Below are 6659 nucleotides of genomic sequence, written 5' to 3'. Positions count from 1 at the left end.
AACACATTCTAGGAAGCACTAATATAGACAGAGAAAGTCTACTAAGACTTGTCAATAAATAACAAGGACATGATTAAAGAAAGTGGAATAATTCTAACCTGATATAGATAAGAGATGAAAGAAAGAGAGAGAGGGAGGGAGGGAGGAAGAGAGAGAGGAAAAGAAAAGAAAAGAAAAGAAAAAAGAAAAGAAAAGAAAAGAAAAGAAAGAAAGAAAGAAAGAAAGAAAAGGAAAGAAAGAACGAGAAAGAAAGAGAAAGAAAGAACAAGAAAGAAAGAACGAGAAAGAAAGAAAGAACGAGAAAGAAAGAAAGAAAAGAAAGAAAGAAAGAAAGAAAGAAAGAAAGAAAGAAAGAAAGAAAGAAAGAAAGAAAGAAAGAAAAGAAAAGAAAAGAAAGGGGGAGGGAGGGAGGAAGAAAAGGGAAGAAGGGGAGGGGAGGGGAGAGGGAAACTCTCGAGTGCTCTCTCTCAAAAAGAAAAATTAATACAGTTAATTAAAAATAAAGTCTTACCCAGCAACTGATTTTGTGATTCTGATAACTGAAAGGCATTTCTATCATCATGATTATTTTTTTGTCATTGTAACCATTTGAAACTGGTTTACAGTAACAATGTTCACCTTGGTTCAATGGATGGCCATAGAATGTTTACATAGAATATATTCTAATTTTAATATATTTTTAGATTTTATTTGTTAATATTTTACTAAAGATTTCTGTGCCTATGTTCATGAGGGATATTAATCTGTGTTTTTCTTATCTTGTAATATCCTTTTTAGGTTTTGGTATCAGGGATATGACCAAAATGCACATCAGGAAGAGTGTTCTCTTCCTCTATATTTTAGAAAAGTTTGTGTGAGATTAGTAGACATTCTCTTCCTTAGATGTTTAATAGAATTCATAAAAACATATGCTCCTGGAGTTTTCTTGTGGCTGATTACAAATATCAATTTCATTGATATAGAGCTATTCAGATATTCTGTTTATTCTTGAGTCTGCTTTGGTAATGTAGGTCTATCAATAAATTAATTCATTTTATCTAAATAGTCAAATTTACTAGCATAAAATTGTTTATAACATTCCCATATTATCCTTGTGGTGATGTCCCATTTTCATTCCTGGTATTCATAATTACTAGGGGTTTTTCTCTTTTTCTTTTGTGCTGCCTTGTTATAGTTTTATTGATTTTCTTAATCTGTTCAAAGAACTAGCTTCTGTTTCTTTGTTGATTTTCTCTATTATAGTTTGTCCACTTTAAAATTCATTAATTTTTGCTTTCATCTTTGTTAATTGCTTTCTTCTTACTTTGGATTTAACTTGCTCTTGTTTTTCTACTTTCTTAAGCTGGAAACTAAGTCATTAATTTTTAAACCTCTTTTGTATTTTCTAATACAGTTGACCCTTGAAAGACATGGGTTTGAACTGCATGGATCCACTTATACATGGATTTTTTTCAGTAAATACTGTAAATATATTTTCTTTTCCTTATGATACTCTTAAAAACATTTTGTTTTCCCTAGCTTACTTTACTGTAAGAGCACAGTATATAATACATGTATGAAATAGGTGTTAATGGACTGTTTATCAGTAAAGCTTCCAGTCAACAGTAGGCTATTAAGTTATCTTTTGGGGAGTCAAAAGTTATACAAGGTTTTTCAACTGTGCATGGGGTTGGCACCCCTAATCTCCACATTGTTCAAGGGTCAACTGTATAAGCACTTAACATTACAAATTTTCCTCTAAATACCATGTTAGCTGCATTCCACAAATTTTTGTCTGTCTTTTTTTTTAGCACAAATTTATTTACTAACCAAAGGGATGATCCTAATTAAATCAACACTTTGAAATAGATGCCTGTAAAATGTTTGTGATAAAGATAATTGAACACAGTAATGAAAAAAAAAAAAGCAGTATGGAGATTTGCTCATTGAACTGAGCTTGTTCATCCTCACAGCTAATTCCTGTCCACAATGATGGTGGAATTTTTACTCTACTTTTTCATAGACCCAAGTACAGGTGACATTATTCATGACGCATTCCACCACTAATTTCCCATTTTCCAATTTCTTGTGATTGTGCTTTCCTTCCCATCCCATTCCTGATGTTGAACCAACGCGCCGTCTGTGAAGTTGCAGACAGTCTGAGTTTTTCTGCCATCAGCTGTAGTTTCTTCAAACTTCTCTCCCAGGTTACATGAAAACTGTTGTTTTCAAAGTGCTCTCAGTTTTTATGGTGAGGTTTTTGCCATCAGAAGAGATGATATAATCTGGTTTGGTCATTGCACCCACTTTTCGCAGAGCCATTCCCACTCCTACTTCCTTCATGTATTCATCAAAGCCTTTGTTTTCCACTAAGCGCCAATCTTCCTACCAGCTGCTGAACGGTGGCCAATGGTGGGCGTGGGCCGGCAGGCCTAGTAAGCAGAACAGAGTGGGGCATCGGGAGCGTGGCTTCCGACCCGCCTGCGCCCGTGGCTCTTTATAAGAGCGGCGCACGCCGGGTGGCCCTGTTTGTCTTAATTTAACTTTTTTTTTTATGTTATGTTAGTCACCGCATAGTACATCATTAGTTTTTGATGTAGTGTTCCATGATTCATTGTTGTGTATAACACCCAGCACTCCATGCAATACGTGCCCTCCTTAATACCCATCACTGGGCTACCCCATCCCTCCACCCCCCTCCCCTCTAAAACCTTCAGTTTGTTTCCCGGAGTCCATAGTGCTTCATGGTTCATCTCCCCCTCTAATATCCCCCCTTCATTTTTCCCTCCCTTCTCCTAACGTCCTCCAAGCTTTCCTTATGTTCCACAAGTAAGTGAAACCATATGATAATTGACTTTCTCTGCTTAACTTATTTCACTTAGCATAATCTCCTCCAGTTCCATTCATGTTGATGCAAATGCTGGGTATTCATCCTTTCTGATGGCTGAGTAATACTCCATTTTATTTGGAAATAATTTCAAGTTTACAGAAAACTTGCACAACTAAGAATAGTATCAAAACACATGAATATCCAATGCACATACTGTTAATATTTTATTCCATTTACTTTATCATTTGCTGTATCTCTTAATACTTTTTTTAAATTCCAGTATAGTTAACATACAGTGTTATATTAGTTTCAAGTGTACAATATAGTGATTCAACCTACTATACCTTCATTACTCAGTGATCATCACAGTAAGGGTGCTCTTAATACCTTTCACCTATTGCACCTATTCCCCCATCCACCTCCCCTCTGGTAACCACCAGTTTGTTCTTTATATTTAAGAGTCTTTTTTTTTGTCTTTTTCTTTGTTCATTTGTTTTGTTTCTTAAATTCCACATATGATTGAAACTATATGGTATTTGTCTTTCTCTGACTTATTTCACTTAGCATTATACTTTCTAGATCCATCCATTTTGTCGCAAATGTCAAGACTGTGTTTTTTATGGCTGGGTAATATTCCATTGTCTATATAAACCACTTCTTTATCCATTCATCTACTGACTCTTGGGCTGCTGCCATATGTTGCCTATTGTAAATACTGCTGCAATAAACATAGGGGTGCATATATCTTTTTGGATTAGTGTTTTTGTATTCTTTGGGTAAATATCCAGTAGTGGAATTACTGGATTGTATGGTAATTCAATTTTTAATTTTTTGAGGAAACCCCAAACCAGTCTGCATTCCCACCAGCAGTGCACAAGGGTTCCTATTTCTCCACATCCTCACCAACATTTGTTTCTTGTGTTTTTGATTTTAGCCATTCTGACAGGTGTGAGGTGGTATCTCATTGTTTTGATTTGCATTGCCCTGATGATTAGTGTTGAACACTTTCTCACGTGTCTGTTGGCCATCTGCATGTCTTCTTTGGAAATGTCTGTTCATGCCTTCTGTACATTTTTAAATGGATTATTGTTATTTTGTGTGTGTGCATGTTGAGTTGTGTAAGTTCTTTATATATTTTGGATCCTAACCCCTTATTAGGTATGTCATTTGCAAATATCTTCTCCCATTCAGTAGGCTGTCTTTTTGTTTTGTTGGTTGTTTCCTTTGCTGTGCATAAGCTTTTTATTTTGATGTGGTCCTAATAGTTTATTTCTACTTTTGTTTCCCTTGCCTTAGGAGACATATTTAGAAAAAAGTTGCTATGGTCAATGTCAGAGAAATGACTGCCTATGTTCTCTTCTAGGATTTTTATGGTTTCAGGTCTCACATTTAGGTCTTTAACTATATAAGCACTTAACATTACAAATTTTCCTCTAAGTACAGTGTTAGCTGTATTCCACAAATTTTGATAGATTGCATTTTCATTAAGTTAGAAATATTTTCTAATTTCTTCTGGCTTATTCTTAAAACTACAGCTGATTCTTAAAACCATGGATTATTTACAAATGCACTGCTTAATATCATAATTACTCTACAGATATGGACCCAACAATTCTTCTCCTCTCCATACATGCATGCTACTGCTCACATCAAGAGATGGCGATTGTTTATCTTACCTCTGAATCCACACTGGCCTTGTTGACTGGTTTTGACCAACAGAATGCAGCAGAAGTTACGCTGTGCTAGTTCCATGTTGAGTCACCCTAATTTGTAATTGAGCTGATTTGTTTTGTTTGAGCTGTTTGGATTTGTTTAAGCTTTACCTAAATTCTAGTAATCAGTGGCTTCCAATATTTTAATGGCAGAATCAGAATTGTGATTTGAACACCAGTAATGCTTCAAAGGTCTCTCTATGCTTTATAATCTACCCATCAGCTTTTAAGACCTCTCTGGAGTCCCTTTGCTCTGTCCCAAGCTCTGAACATCTTTCTCCAGCTTACCGTCCTGCCCCTAGCTTTCAGTGGGCCACTGCCTCGAAATTAGTAAATTCCTGGTGTACCAGAAAGATTTCTCTCAGCTCTCCTGCTCTGCCTCCAGCCTTCAGGGCACTACAGGTGACATACATTTTGATTTGCCCTTAACCCTAAGAAGATATTGTGTGCCTCAAGGTAATTTTCTTAGCTCCCCTGTGATGCCCCCACCCTTCAGCATGTTGTCTCTGTACTCTCAATAGGCCAAAATTGGAAGGCAGGTATAGCTTTGCTCTCTGACTAGGGCTTCTTAGGGTTTAATCCAACCAACGAACCAGAATGCTTTGTTAAATGTTTATTAAAAGTTCACCTGGTTTCATTCTACCCAGTTTAAGGTGGGTAGATGCCTCCTTTGCCATTCCCCAAGGGACAACAGCAGCCATGAGTCTTACTCAGCTAGGAAGGACTGATCCCTTTCTAGAATTTAATTCACTTATGATTAATTAGCTCTTTGCTATTAGAATTTGTAGGGTTGTTCTCACAGTGGAAACAGTCTTTTCCAACTTTTTACCTCAAAATAGGAAGCAGAAGTCCTTGTACTTAAATATATTAAGATCCATACCTTTTTGCTCAACAGATTAGCAATCATAAATGAGCTCTCAGTACCTACTCCAACTTCTTTCCTGCTTACTAGCTATACAACTAGAGTGACTAATGCCCTCCTTCTGGTCCAGTTCATAAACCAATCCTCACCGGGGCAGTAGATCAGCAACCTTACTGCCTTGCCTACCAGCCTCTAGTTATATGTACAGGGATGAAGGTGGAAGGTATAGGGTTAGAGTCTGTTTATGGGATTAGCCTGGGTGACCATACATTAATTTACCAATAGTTCTCCACATCACAAAAACTTTTCCTGATACCTACTGTATTGCTTCTATTTATAGGACTCATTTTATTTGTTTTCCATCTGACATTTCGATGAAATTAGTACCACACCCTGGGCTCCAACCTACATCGCCAGTATAATGATGTTACCTAAACTTTGCCAGCCACCCAGAGTCTTCCACCTATCATCTCCATATATACCAACCACAAATCAGCACCCTGCTATTGTAAAGAATGGATCTCCTGAAAACATAATACTGTGCTCACCTAATTAAGCATTACCCACCCATATTTTCCTCCAATATTTTATACAGAACTTGTGAGATTTTCTTATTACTATCTTCCCAGCGTAGTGTGTGGCACCAAGCACTCATTCAATAAACATCATTATTATTTAATTAGAGATATTTTTGGCTAAAATTTGTATCTATATCAAAGGTAAGGTGGGCATGGCAGACAGATGAAGGAACACAGTTCAGGGATGAGTCTTACCACCATAATTAGGATTGGCTTCACTATAAAATCAGTTATCCTAGTAATAGTCAAAAGTAGATTCCCTTTCTCTGTATACTACTCCAAGGTATGGTTCAATGGTTAGGTTTCTGGTTTGAATTCTAATGTTTAGAATTCAGATGTGAAACTGGGTGAGGTGAGATGAGTCTATGCAGAAGTAATGTCAACTATCAAGTACAGAGACAAAATCTAATAGCTGAGCTGCCAGGTGTTGGATTAAATGGTACTGTCAATCAAGATGACAAGCCAAAAACGAAAACGGTCAAGCCTTTAATCATTTACTGTGATAGTATAAGCAAGAAGTCAAATCAGAGTAAGTGCCAGCTCCCTCACTATTCCATTTTTCTCCATGGATCACCACTGAGTCACGGTCAGGTGGATCAGCCCAGATATGGGGAATCATCTCCCTGCCAAAATGGTCCCAAATAAAAAGCTCCTGAAATTTTAAGAACCTAGAGGCCAGAAGGAGGAGCAGTGGGAAG

The 6659-nt window shown here is 36.9% G+C and overlaps 1 pseudogene; it reads right to left on the bottom strand.

Moving 5' to 3' along the window:
• Nucleotides 1-1779: 1779 nt before the first annotated feature.
• Nucleotides 1780-2437, bottom strand: LOC118001035 (annotated as a pseudogene).
• Nucleotides 2438-6659: the final 4222 nt, after the last annotated feature.

This window comes from Mirounga leonina, unplaced genomic scaffold, assembly GCF_011800145.1.
Source record: "Mirounga leonina isolate KUSES-001 unplaced genomic scaffold, KU_Mleo_1.0 Mir_115, whole genome shotgun sequence".
Taxonomy (NCBI): domain Eukaryota; kingdom Metazoa; phylum Chordata; class Mammalia; order Carnivora; family Phocidae; genus Mirounga; species Mirounga leonina.
This window is presented reverse-complemented; position numbering and strand designations above follow the sequence as displayed.